We start from the raw sequence: 15,107 nt of genomic DNA on the forward strand, positions 1-15,107 counted from the left end.
AACCCTTAGTGCGCATGCACACTTCAAGCTCCGTGATCCGTGGGTCCATGACTCTATATGCGCAGTAGAGAAGAACTGTGCCTGCAGTGGTTTCATCATTGCCCTCCCTCGGCGACGCTGTGAGGCCAGATCCAGTGACGACCAGGCCTACCAAGGAGGAGGAGGAGGAGGGGGCGCCAACCATCCCGGCAGCGCTAAAGATGGACAGTTCAGAAGAAAAAAGTTCACAGTGCTGGGAGGAGAAGGAAAGGTTAAAAAAAAACCTGGGAGCAAACTTTCCGCACAAGAGGGTGTAAATGGCAAGAGAGGCGGCCATGGATCTCCCACCCATCCCCATCAGGCCTGGTGGCACTTCTCTTGGCCCTGCGGATGCCCCCAACCCTCAGGTCAGCTTGGCACTTTTCCACTTATTTCTGCAACGAATAAACGCGCCATACTAATAACGGACTGAAAAATAAAATATTCCCTCGCACCCACGTTACGTGCCATCTGAGACTGTTAACCGCACTACTCCTACGCCGGCACTAGACAGCTTCCTACATGGCCGCCATGACTCCATCTTCATCTTATTACCACCACCTCCCTCCCCCCCCCCCACCAAAATATATATATACCTCCGACTCGGTACATGTTAGCCGCCATATCTGCCCTCCTGGAATAACAGGGAAGGGAGAGAGACAGAAAGATAGACAGTGGGAGGGAAAGAGACAAAGAAGGGTGCTGCTGGACAGGGGGGCAGGGAGAGAGACAGAAAGACAGACAGGGGGAGAGAGAAAGAAAAAAGAAAGACAGACAGACGGGGTAGGGAGACAGAAAGAAAGAAAGACAGACAGATGGGGCAGAGAGAGAGAGAAAGAAAGACAGACAGGGGCCAGGGAGAGAGACAGAAAGAAAGACAGACAGGGGGAGAGAGACAGAAAGAAAGAAAGAAAGACAGACAGGGAGCCAGGGAGAGAGACAGAAAGACAGATGGGGAGGGAGACAGAAAGAAAGACAGACAGGGGGGAGAGAAAGAAAGAAAAACAGACAGACAGGGGGCGAGGGAGAGAGACAGAAAGACAGACAGAAAGAAAGAAAGGGGGCATGGAGAAAGAAAGACAGACATACAGAAAGAAAGAAAGGCTTAAGTCTACACATCTAGCACCCGTTAATGTAACGGACTAAAAAACTACTATATATATATATATATATATAGCAAAAAAAGGTTAAAAAATTATTCAATTTTTACATTTTTTTAAATATCCTGCATAGAGATGTTGGAATTGAAGTGGGCAGAGGGTCTCTGCTAAAGGCACAAAGAGATTTATGCTACCCTTTTCTTGCTATAGTGTACTTAGGTTTCTTCTGGGGTAGTTATTATGATGCTTTAATACTTCCTAACAATTCTATACATGGGACCTAGCAGATGACTGACAATTGCGTTTTATAGAATCAGGACCCAAATGTTTACATTATAAAAATAGAGTACTGTAAATATTAACTTACAAAGGTTGTCATTACCACTTTCTGAGGCTCTGCAGTGCAGACCCTTGGCCTGTTTGGTGAATCAATGGATTTGTGGAAGTTACAGTCTCAGAGTGGGCTTGATGGATGCTGACCTCCATGCTGAATTCCTCTCCTCTGTGGCAGGGTGGCTATGGACTCTGCTACATGTGGTGACAGTCTTTCTCTGCTACAGATATTGTAGCAGCACAGCTCACCATCTGATTCTGAATCTTAGTTGTACTCTCTGTAATACTGGCGCCACCTAGGGCCCTAGAGGAATACAACAACAATTGCAACTAAAGTACAGCTATTGATAGCTTCCAGCGCATTAAAAAAGGCTTTTTAGGTACTGTTTCTTTGTTTTTTTAAACCTCTGCCAGCAGCTGGCCTGGCCTTATAAAAACTGGCTAGGCGGGGCAACCCTACTATGGTAAAGAGTGGCCTAGTGGTAGAGCTGCTGCCTCTGCACCCAGAGATTGTGGGATTGAGTCCAAAGGCTGCTCCTTGTGACCCAGGGCAAGTCACTTAATCCTCCATTGCCCCAGGTACAAAATAAGTATCTGCATATATGTAAACTGCTTTGTGTGTGGTTGTGTAACTACAAAAAGGCAGTATACAAGTCCCAATCCCCCTCCCCCCCTTAATGCAACAGACACTTCTCCCCATAAACCTGGCTGGCCCACTCACCCCCTTTCTAAACAAATGTCACCAGAGGTGTACCAAGGATGGGGTGGGAGAGATGGACCGCCCCGAGTGCACTGCCGGCACACTGAGTCTGGAACCTCCCGCCCTATTGTGCCGTTGCTGCTTTCCTGAACCAGCAGCAGTAACAGTAAATTTTAAATTTAGTCATTACAGGACCTTCCTGCACCTCCCCACGGCTGCTGGTCCACCCCCTCCAATGCCACTTCCTTGTTCCAGAGCAGAACCGGCAGCTTTGGGAGGTGCAGTAAGATCTCACGATCGATGACTGTTTAAGTTTACAGCCGCTGCTGCTGGTTTAGGAAAGCATACAGCAGCGGTGGGGAGGTGAGGAGGTAAGATCCTTGATAGCATTGGGGTAAAAGAGTAGTATGGAAGGGTAGTGGAGGGAGATAAAGGAAGCAGGTGCTGATGGAATTGATGTGCAGGGAGAGGGATAGAGACAGAAGGGGGAAGGATACTGGATGGAATTGGGTTGGAGGGAAAGAAAGGTGGCAGATGCTGATGGAAGTGGGGTGAAGGGAGAGAGAAGGGGCAGATGCTGATGGAAATGAAGTGAAAGGAGAGAGAAGTGGCAGATCTAGATAGAAGAGCAGTTGATGGAGAGAGAGAAAGGGCAAACATTGGATGTTAGTGAGGAGGGGGAGCCTATGCTGGGTGGAAGTGGGGATGGGAGAGAGAAGGAAACAGATCCTGGATGGAAGTGGGGAGGCAAGAGAAAGAAAGAGGAGTGCAGATGCAGGAAGGAAGTGGGGAGGAGAGAAAGAGGGGAGCAGACAATGAAAGCTGAAAGAGGGGGAGATGCTGGATACAAATGGTCAGAGAAGATGCTGGATGGAAGGGGTAGAGAAAGAGGGCACATGATGGAAGGAGGGGATAAATAAAAAAGGGCACATGCTAGATGGAGTGAGGAGGATAAAGTTAGTGAAATACTGGAGGGAGTGAGGGAAAAAGGTGGCAAGCTGTAGGTTGATATAGTGAAAAGGGAAATTGAGGACTGGGTAGTAAGAATTTAATCTAGATAGATGTAGAAAATAAATTGAGAAGGAAGATGAGGGAATAAAAGGAAAGGAAAGGAGGGAGTGAAATGCCAGCCTATAGGGGTGTGGGAGAAGGAAGGGAAGGACAGGAGATGCCAGACCATTGGGCAGGGGAGGGAAGGGAAGAAGATAGATGCCAGACCATTGGGCAGGGGAGGGAAGGGAAGAAGATAGATGCCAGACCAATGGGGGTGGAGGAAGGGGTAAGCAGACATTCTGGAAGGGGCATAGAAGGAGAGAAGATGCCATATAGAAGGGGCAGAGAAAGGGCAGACAGTGGATATAAATAAGAGAGTGAAGAGAAGATGAGGAAAGCAGAAACCAGAGGAAGACAAAGGTAGAAAAAACATTCTATTTATTTTTTTGCTTTCGGATGAAGTAGTATTGTAGCTGTGTTGGTAAATATTTATAAATAGAAATGGAAATAAGGTGATCCTTTTTTGGACTAATTGTAATACATTTTTGACTAATTCAGAGACCTGTCCTCGGGTTAGGACAGGATACCATAACAGCAGTAAACTTTACTGACCTGAGCAAAGAGGTTTTGGCCTCTGAAAGCTAATTGAAATATGTATTATTAGTCCAATAAAATGGTATTATCATATTTTCCATTTTTGTTTTATTCCCCCCCCCCTTTTGGCCCACTTTTATGAAGTCGCAACAATATTAGCTCTGACACTCATAGGAATTCTATTGTAGGGTCATGAAATGGTTAACTGTTGTTTAAAATATTGCTCTAGCCTACATAGCTGAAAACAGTGTACAATCTATTGACCTCATCTGCCTAAAATGTATGTCCCTACCTTACCACATTGTAAGCTAAATAGATAAGAGTTTGAGCCATGATGTACCCTGCCCTTCTGTACATTTAACTGTAAGAGTTAGATAAGTGTCCTGCTAGTGACCTGCTAGTGTGAGCTTAGAACCAATGAGTGTTAAGAAAAGTAACACGTGAAAAGCTTTTTCTAGAATTCAGTTGTATAGCCAGAAAAATGAATAAATATCTCTGTAACTTCCTGGTTTCAGCACTTCTGAGCCATCTTGGAGCTCAGGGGTCCAGCATGCATTCTGTAATAAATCTCTTGTACTTTCTTCACGCCTCTGACTTTGTGTGTCCAAGTGACCTTTCACTATGAGTGCTGGAGCTTTTACTGCCAAGGCTGAAGGCGTTACTAAACCTCCAATGTATTAGAATGACCTCACACCGACAACCCAATTGCTGTATATAATATATGTTTAACAGTAATAAATAAAAGACAGCTTCTATAAAAAATAGTATCCAAATAGGATTTAGTATCAGCAAGTTAGGCTAACGGAGGAGCTTACACATGTAACATGTAACATGTGTTGCCCAATCCGTTCTAAAGGTTAAGTCAGCCGGTATGCTATTTTATACCCTAGTTTAGTAGCCTCGGGTTAAGAGTGCTACCTGGTTACTGATTACATTCTTAGTTTCTATTGGATTATCACACTTGTTATTTTTGTTGATTGGATGGTATACATACTGGCAACTGAGTCATAAGAACATAAGCATCGCCTCTGCTGAGTCAGACCACAGGTCAATCATGCCCAGCAGTCCGCTCCCGTGGCGGCCCCCCAGTCATAATGAAGCATGGTGTTACTTGGTGTCAAATATGACTTGTCTATTTCCCATGACAATGCATTCTTAATACTAAGGTCAATAATCCCTGAGGGTGGGCATCCTCACTTGCTTGTAGATTGCCAACAGCTTTATTTACAGATGGTGTCATTTTGACCATGTCATCTTGCCTGACATTGTGGCTTTCTTGTGGCTTAAGCACTTTTTGGAATGTCCCAGAATAGAACGGCCACCATTTGTCACAGTCAGCAGATGTTTGCCAGCTTCTAGGTCAAAGATGAAGTCCTTTTGCAAAAGTATTATTTGTGCTAACAGGAAAATATGCACTTTTTGCACAGTTCATAGACCTTATGGTAGGTTTGATTCAGCAGCACAATGCCCCTCTCAAGGCTGGCGATAAAAAAGGCTAACACGGCTTCATAAAAGGAGGAGAGTTATGAAGCCATTTTAGGGTTTTTTATCGCTGGCCGCGGCGGTAAATGTTCCAATGCTCATAGCGTTGGAGCTTTTACTGGCGCGGCCTGCAATAAAAAAAACCCTAATGCAGCTTCATACAAGGGGGAGTTTATTTGTTAATTTGTAAAGTGATGATTGCTATTTCTGTTTTTTCAAATTTGCATCTTATTTTATAAGGTATTGATTATATGATAGGAAAGGGTGGGAAGGGTAGAAGATAAGAGTATATCATTTATACCATTGATGATTATTAAGTGATATATTTATTGTTAATTTGTTTGGACATATTGTCACACTTATTGTAAGTTTGAAAATGAATAAAGAATTAAAAACAAACAACAAATTTACATCTGCTATCTTTATATTTTGCACAATATTAGGGAACATGCATCACTGTTTCTGTTTCTGTGATGTTGCATTGTATGCAGAGTCCAGCTCCTTGGTGGTTCAGTTTAACTTTTGTCTACATATTTCTATTTTACCCTCCCCCCCTCCCTCCCCTCACCGAAAGAGTGGTTGATCGCTGGAATAGACTTCCACTTCAGGTGATCGAGGCAAGCAGCGTGCCTGATTTTAAGAAGAAATGGGATCGTCAGTGGGATCTCTGCACAGAGTTAAATAGGGGAGGGTCATTGGGGTGGGCAGACTAGATGGGCCGCGGCCCTTATCTGCCGTCTTTTTCTATGTTTCTATGTTTCTATGTTTAGTCTGGCTTGTTTAGGTTTACAGTAGGTGAGTATGTAACATGCTACCGTTTCCTAGGTATATTCTTGTTGTGCAATGTGTGGATTGTTACTAAAAATCATGTTTTTCATATATAATAATAATAATAACAACTTTATTTTTCTATACCACCATAATCTTACGACTTCTAGGCGGTTCACAAAGAAGAAGAGCTGTACAATCAGCGAATTACAGTAGATGAATGCAAGGTGGTTGAAAGGAAAATTATACATAGGTTGAATTATAAGAAATTAACTATTTTACATTTTACATTGAAAATAGTCGGACACCAGCGAGTATCAGGATACAATTATGAAGAGGGAATTTTAGCAGACAGGGAATGTGGATATATGATGGGGGGTGTCAAAAAATGATGAGCCTGATCCAAGATGGCCGATGGTCCCGGACGCTGAGCAGCACATGGAGGAGACTTTCTGAAAAAGTTTCTGCCGAAATAGGTTTACCTACCTAGAATGCCGAAAAGGAGAGGTCGCAGCGCCGCTGGAGCCTCGCGGCGTTCGGCGGTCCCCTCGTTCGGCAACATAGAAGAACTCCTGCGCCGGAATGCAGGATACCCCGGCAGCGTCGGCATCCCCGCTGGAGACGCCTCAGAGGGGCGGAAATGAGGTGATCTCCCTGGGGCTAGACACAACGCTGAGCCCCGACGCTAGGGCAACCTCCCCCACCTCCTCAGGTTACCAGCTCCCCACGAGTGGAGGAGCTGCCGGGAGAAGGCAGGCATCTACCCTCGGAGGCCAGGGAGAACAGAGAGGGGAGCGTGGAGATGGACTCCCTGAGTTTTCAGGTGAGTCCAAGAAACACCGAGGACTTGGAAACATCAGGGTCTACTTCAGGCCAGCAGAAGGATTGCCAGGAACTGCTGAAAACTGGTGAGACTATTCAAACTTTTAATCCTTCATATATTATTGAAAAACCCAGAGAAGTAACACTGGATTCAATTTGGGATTTAGTGGCTGACCTGGCCAAGTCGGTTAAGCCCCAGCTTTTTGCAGCTGGAAAATAAATTACTTTTCAAGAAACTGAGATAAAAAACATAAAAGTTGAAATTGGTGAATCTAAGAATTCTATTGAGAATATACAACAGGAGTTAAAAGTATCAAAACAGCTTAATGAAGCAATAATAAAAGATATACAAATATGCGTAGAAAACTGGAATCTTTGGAGAATTTTTCTCGTAATAATAATCTCCGACTGATTAACTTTCCTAGGATAGCCTCGGTGACACCTAGGGATATGTTGAAACGTTATATGTTGGAGATTTTGGGTATTCCAGAGGATACATTACCACCACTTACTCAAGTATATTACCTACCAATGAAGCTATTAAATCACCATCTAAACAACAGGAGAATAATCAACCACTTAATGTTTCAGCAATCTTGGACTTTCGGATAGAGAGCTTGCATCTCCGGCAACATTGCTCCTTACTGTGGCTCTTGCTCCAGATAAAAATTGGTTGCTTAGATTGTTCTTTAGAAATAAAATGAAAGGAATTTCTTGGACAAAAATATTAATGTTCCCAGACTTGGCACGGGAACCCAGAGGAAAAGGCGAGAGTTTCTTTTGATGAAACCAGGAGTTACATCTATTGGTGGGACTTTTTTCCTTCGACACCCTTGTAAATGTGTAATACAATACCATATGAAGAAATATGTATGCAGGAACTCGGCTGGATGAAGGAAAATCAAAGTGAAGTGCATTTGAATAATGATATCCTTTCTCAGCCAAGGGATCTTGTTTTCCTAATAATTGAATTGATAGTTGTTAGCAGTTGTTAGCATTTGTTAATATGTCCGCCTTATCCTTCTTGGATCTATTGTTGAGGACTTGAGCTGAATTTAAGCTAACATTTATTTTATTTTATTTGATTATTATGTATTTTACCTTTGAGTATTATTTTCTTGCTTTTCTTCAACTTTCTGTACAAGTGGATACTTGATTTATAACATGTAAAAATTTGAGAAATAAATAAATAAATAAAATGATGAGCCTTGGGTGTCACATATGCTAGGTACCGATCAGTGAAGATAAGTGGAATATTTCCTCTATTATTTAATATTTGTTGGCACATTACAGCATAGCATAAGACTTTATCATACAATGAAGGTTTTTTGCCAGTGAGGTGAAACGCTCGACCACTTCTTTGAGCCGTTTGGTGAGGTGGGAGGGCCTTTCTAAGGCTTTTTCCTTCATTTTTTGGATTGAGTTAGGTCTATGCTGTTCCTGTCTTACATTTTTGGACATCTTCACACTCACTGTTGAAAGTGTTTACTCTATCATACATTGGTTTTTCATCACATCTGGGTTACCAGTGGCTATCTACATATGCTAGGTATGCCACTGAATTTCACCATTCAATATTTCACTATATGTAGGGTTACCAGATTTTCCATCTGGAAAATCCAGACCCGCCCCCCAGGCCCGCCCAGTTCCACCCATCCCTGCCCCATCACTCCCCGGTTCCACCCTGTCACACCCCTAATCACGCCCCAAGCCCTGACTCCAATCCTGCAGCAGCAGCGCTCTCCGCTGCCTTCTCTCATCTGGCAGGACATCTGCGCATGCGTGAATGCCCTCCTACACGAAGGAAAGCTTTTCAAAATCCAAAGTGCCAGTTTTTGAAAAGCCGTCCACTCCAGACCCCCGGACATGTCCTCAAAATGAGAACATGTCCAGGAAAATCTGGATGTCTGGTAACCCTAACTATGACATAGATTCACTAAGGACACCGATTGTGTCCCGACCACTTTCAGACCTTTCCGACTGCGTCTCCTGCTCTCTGCCCTGACTCTCCTGCATCTCCTGCTCTCTGCCCCGACTCGCCACCCTGCTTCTGCCCCGACTCTCCTGCTGTCTGCCCCAATCGCCGCCCTGCTTCTGCTCCAACTCTCCTTGCCTTCCCCACAGTGTGAGTCCGTGGTTTTAACCCACGGGTTTAAAGCAGTTTAAAACCACGGGCTCGTGAAAAAGTAAAAAACAAAAGTGAAAAGTTTTCTTTCCAGCTCTGCCGGGCACAGAGGGCCAGCGCATGCGCAGATCATCTACAGATGGTCTGCGCATGTGTCAGGATCGCTGGAGAGCGATCCGTATGGTCGGTTTGGGGGCGTGATTCCAATCGCCCTCATTTGCTTGAGGCCACTTCGTGAATCAGTCCCCCGGCCACAGATCGGATCGCTCATTGATCGGATCCAATCCATGGCCTTAGTATTTCTTGTTAGCTATACACTTTTTTTTTAAAGCTAATTACTTTCTAACCCAATCTTGTTTTTCTCTTTTTCAGCATTTACACTGCTTTGGAGTAGGATTACCATATTTGTGAATGAAGACAAAAAAAAAAAAGAGGATACATGGCCTTGCCCCCATCACCACCCCTCTCCTAAGTGGCTGCCAGCATGCGGTCAAGGCTGAAATCTATATATATAAAATCGGAGGTATGTATGTGTGTATGTATGTATGTATGTATGTATGTATGTGTCGCGATCACGCAAAAACGGCTTGACCAATTTGAACGAAACTTGGTATGCAGATCCCTCACTACCTGGGGTGATATGTTCTTGGGGTCTCGCGACCCCCCTGCACCGTGGCGGAGCTACAAACAGAAAATCAGATTTCACCCACTTCATGTCAATGAAAAAATGTAAAAAGCTGCCATTCTCACAGTAATTCACAAACGGCTTGACCGATTTGAACGAAACTTGGTATGCAGATCCCTCACTACCTGGGATGATTGTTCTGGGGGTTCTCCGCGGCCCACCTGCACACGTGGGCGGACGCTACAAACAGAAACTTGGATTTCACCCATTCATGTCAAGGGAAAAAATGTAAAAAAGCTGCCATTCTCACAGTAATTCCAACTACTGGGGTGATATGTTCTGGGGGTCTCGCGGCCCACCTGCACACGTGGGCGGAGCTACAAACAGAACATCAGATTTCACCCATTCCTGTCAATGGAAAAAATGTAAACAGCTGCCATTCTCACAGTAATTCAAAAACGCTTGACCGATTAGAACGAAACTTGTATGCTGATCCCTCACTACCTGGGGTGATATGTTCTGGGGGTCTCGCAGCCCACCTGCACACGTGGGCGGAGCTACAAACATTAAATCAGATTTCACCCATTCATGTCTATGGAAAAAATGTAAAAAGCTGCCATTCTCACAGTAATTCCAACTACCTGGGATGATATGTTCTGGGGGTCTCGCTGCCCACCTGCACACGTGGGCGGACCTACAAACAGAACATCAGATTTCACCCATTCATGTCAATGGTAAAATTGTAAAACGCTGCCATTCTCACAGTACTTCAAAAACGGCTTGACCGAATTGAACAAAACTTGGTATGCAGATCCCTCACTACCTGGTGTGATATGTTCTGGGGGTCTCGCGGCCCACCTGCACACGTGAGCGGAGCTACAAACAGAAACTGAGATTTCACCCATTCATGCCAATGGAAAGGATGTAAAAAGCTGCCATTCTCACAGTAATTCCAACTATAAAACACTTTCTATGACACTATAACCACTATAGACATCGTTTCTATTCTACCACGGACACCATACATATAGAGTTTGTATGTTCTAACTGTGTTTGTAACTGTTTCCTTCATGCACCCCAGTTCATATGTTATTACATTACATGAGTACTCACATATGCTGAACCAGGAACACAGGTTCCATTCTGAACCGGGAAAAAACTGCATGGAGTTTCTTTTCAACCTGAGTTTCCACATATTGAGTTGTTTAAATCAATACTGAAACTTTTGGATGCCACTTATTCCAACAGATCTTCCTTTTCAGTTTAAGAGATTGGCAAATTCCAGTGAGGATTGCATTCTCTATCACAATCAACAAATCACAGGGACAGACTTATTACATACTGTGGAGTGGATTTAAGATACCCCTGTTTTTCCCATGGACAACTCTATGTTGCTTGCTCAAGGGTGGGTTCACCAAGAATTTATATGTTCTTGCTCCTGGAGGTGAAACTAAAAATGTTGTTTATAATCAAGTTTGTGTTAGTTGTATTGTATTCATTTTGTCAAATATTTCACATTATAATTTGAATATTGTACTTTTTATAAAGCTGTTAAAAAATAATTTCATTCACCACTATAAAGTATCTTTATTTGAATTCATTTACAGTGTTATTGCTATAATTAAATACCTGTGCAACGCCGGGGCATCAGCTAGTAAGCTATAATTGCACCCTGTGCGAATTGCCCTCCATGAATTTCAAGTTGGCTAAAAACAATCTTCTCAGGGATCTTGGATAAAAATTACAGATTTGAGATTGGGTAGAAGCAGGAAGGTTTGGAAAGGTCAAGATCAGGCTTCTTCAGGAGTGGGAGAATTATCTCATGCTTCCATCAGGAGGGGAACTATGCCTTAAGAAGGAGATGAGGAATGAGGGCATCGGACAGGCATTTGACAAGAAATGCTAGCCAGGGGTCATGGATGGAAGAGAAGGAACGAAGTGAGGGAATAACCTGAGACAGGGAGGATACAGTAAGATCAAGAAGCAGTAGGGAAGGAGACGCAAAGAGGAGAAGAGTCAGGACAGAGTGGCTAGGGAGGGGTGGTAGGTAAGTCTCAAAGGAAGTGACAGAGGGAGTAGTTCTTGGTATGCCAAGCTTTTGCAAGCTCGAGAAGGGGAATAATGGAAGGATCATATTGAGGAGAAATAGTAGTGGAAGAAGCAAGTTGATTGAGAATGTGAAAAAGAGCCTGGGGAGGATTGTCTGAGGAAAAGATCTTATTGCTGAAATACTTGCATATGTCATTGTGAATAGCAGTACGATATTCACAATAGCAGGAGCGAGACAACAGGAAGGAAGTTGGTGATGATTTTTGCCATTTCTGTTCAGAGCTATATAGATAATGCTTGAGAAGGCGGAGCTTAGGGAGCTGTATGTCTATGTGGCTTTGGTGAGCTAGTACTAGAACTAGAAGGAAATTCAGCCTTTTGTTTGTATAGCATGTTATAAGATTCTGACCAATCCTATAGAGAATCCAGATATCACTCCACATACTTATAATTTGTTGAATGATGCTATTAATTATAATTAATGTGACCATACGTCCTGTTTTGAACAGGACGGACCCATTTTTAGATCCTCTGTCCCATTGCCCCATGCACAGCTTCGGGACGCCAAAATGTCCTGTTTTCAGACAGCGTCCTGAAGCTGTGCGTAGGGACAATGGGACAGGCAATCGCAGAGAATGGGCTCTCTCCCTGGTTCCCTGCCTGCCATCGCAACTACAGGGAAAGAAGGTCCAGGCGCCAGCCCACAAACCTTCTCCCCGACATCAATTCTGACGGCGGAGAGGAAGTCTGGGCCAGCCAATCGCTGCCTGGCTGGCCAGAACTTCCTCTCTGACGTCAGAATTGATGTCAGGGGAGAAGGCTTGTGGGAACGGCACCTGGACCTTCCTTTCCTGCAGTTGTGGCGGTGGGCGGGAAGCAGAAAGCGGGCAGTGGCGGTGGAGCGGGTGTGGGGGTAGTGTGAGCAGAAGAATCGGCAGTAGCCAAGGCTTCGGCGCTGGAGGAAGGGAGGCACACAGACAGGCAGGCTGGCTTCGGAACGGCAGGAAGGGAGGCAGGCTGGCTTCGGGGGAGGGGTGAGACATTCTGAGGAACTTGTGTGTTGAATTTCTCCAATTTAGGTGGTAACTTGATGTTTACTGGGATTTCAGGACTATGTGCAGGGCAGGATTAACCAATAGACCAAGTAGGCTTGTGCCTAGGGCCCAAAATGGTCAGGGGGGCCCGATGAAGGAGGGCATCAACATTGATTTTTCCAAACGGTGATGGGCCCCTCCAGCATCGATCGGCCCCCCGATTGGCAACGCGGGCCCCACCCCGATCGGCAATGCGGCCCCCCCCCCATCGACAGAAAGTAAGACAAGCAAGTAACTTGGGTAAAAAAGGCAACGGGAACTGTAATTGTGCAAGCGGTGCTGCTTGCCCAAAGCTTCCCTCTGACGCAGCTTCCTGTTTCCGCCTGGGCGCATGGTGGGGTGGGGGACAGGGGGCCCAGTGTACTTGTGTGCCTAGGGGCCCTCGACGAATTAATCCTGCCCTGACTATGTGAGGTGCAGACAGAAGGGGAAAGACCCTGAGAAGAGCAGAGAGATGGAAGATCATAACAGGAGGGAGAGAGAGGGGAGACCTGGAACAAAGGTGGTGGTAGGTACAAAGGAGAACTGACACTGGATCTGGGGAGGGAAAAGAGAGAGAGAGAGAGAGACCTGGACCCAAAGGGGATGGGGCTGGATTGAGAAAGAAAGAAATCACCAGACAACAAAGGTAGGAAAAATGATTTTATTTTCAATTTAGTGATCAAAATGTGTCAGTTTTGAGAATTTATATCGGCTGTCTATATTTTGCACTATATTCATCTATTTTTCTATAGTTACTGAGAAGACATTGCATATTTTAAAGTCATCTGCTTGACATCTTTGAAAAAAACCCAAACCAAAACTCATAAATGATAATTAACATTTTCTCTGTGTACAGTGTGCTTTGTGTTTTTTAATTTTATTTTATGGTTACCATTATGAATTAATAAAATATTGTGTGCACATGAAAAATGAATGGAAGAAATTGGGGGCGGGGCTGGGGCAGGACTGAAAATTAATAGACGTCCCATTTTGATGAAAAAAAATAAATGGTCACGTTAGTTATAATAGTAGCTTTACCTGGCAAGTGAAATAACTGGAGTAGCAGATAGCGTAGCTGGTTTTAAGAAAAGTTTGGCCAGTTTCCTGGAGGAAAAATCCATTGTCTGTTATTAAGAAAGACATGGGGGAAGCCACTGCTTGTCCTGGATTGGTAGCATGAAATGTTGCTACTCCTTGGGTTAAGGCCAGGTACTAGTGACCTGGATTGGGCACCGTGAGAACGGGCTACTGGGCTTGATGGACCATTGGTCTGACCCAGTAAGGCTATTTTTATGCTCTTATGTAAAATTTTGTGGTGTCTTTATATTGCTAATTTAAAAAAGGGGGTTGGGGGGGGGGAGATGTGAAGAAACATTGCTTTGGCTTCTACCCCCTCCATACTTAACTTGCTCTCCTGGACTTAGGGTTACCATATGGCTCCAGAAAAAGAAGAACGGATTGAGACATCCAGGTTTTACTTCCATTACTTTCAATAGAAGTAAAACCCAGATGTCTGTATCTGTCCTCCTCCTTACTTATATTTCTTTCAGTGGAAGTAAAACCTGGATGTCTCAATCCATCCTCCTTTTTCTGGAGTCATATGGTAACCCTACTCTTGGTGCTAACTCAAAATATTTCTGTCTAGAGGCGCCACTGTTAAATTCAGCCCCTTTGGGGTCTGTCATCACATGTCCAAATTAGGTTTTGTTGGTTTTTTTTTAAGAGTGATAAGGTTTGCTTTTGTTTCTGATATTGGAGAACTTTTTTACAGCAGGCTCGTAGAGTGCTCTTCAGTCTGACCTTAGATCTGACGACTGCCTGATCTGAAAGGGTTAAGCCCGTCCTGAGTGAAGAAAGCAGGGGGAAAAGGCACTTTCCCATTCCAGGTGCTGCAGAGAAGAGATGATTTGTAGGAGTGGCAGCTCCCTGCCTGTGTTTCCATGGCGACGGCTGCCATAATAAACTGCTGTGGCTCTGTGGATCCCGGCAGCCCACGCTGGCCCCCTCTTATACATGCCAGACAGCTAGAGATACACAGCTGGGAAAGAGGGGGGGGAGTAGATTACAGGGTCCACTGGAACCAATTTGCAGGAAAGAAAATGAGTAAGGGACTGCAGCAGGAGGAGGAAGGTTTAACTGCAGCAACAGAGACAGAAAAGTAGTCTGAACTCAGAGCTGCAGAGAGAGACTTTTATGTTTATTTGTTGGTTAAAGAAATTGTGTACATATGACTTTGGTAAAAATATGTATAAATTGTCAGGCTACTTGAATGTGATAAACACCTGTGCAGGGAAGGAATGGAAGAGATGAGATAGGAGTAGACACAGGGTACTGTGTACAGATGTGAGTCTGAGAGGGGAGGGAGACAGCATAGAGAGAGACATCCTACCAATCGGCCAGAAATTTGATCTCATCACAGTTA

Source organism: Geotrypetes seraphini, chromosome 3, assembly GCF_902459505.1.
Source record: "Geotrypetes seraphini chromosome 3, aGeoSer1.1, whole genome shotgun sequence".
NCBI lineage: Eukaryota > Metazoa > Chordata > Amphibia > Gymnophiona > Dermophiidae > Geotrypetes > Geotrypetes seraphini.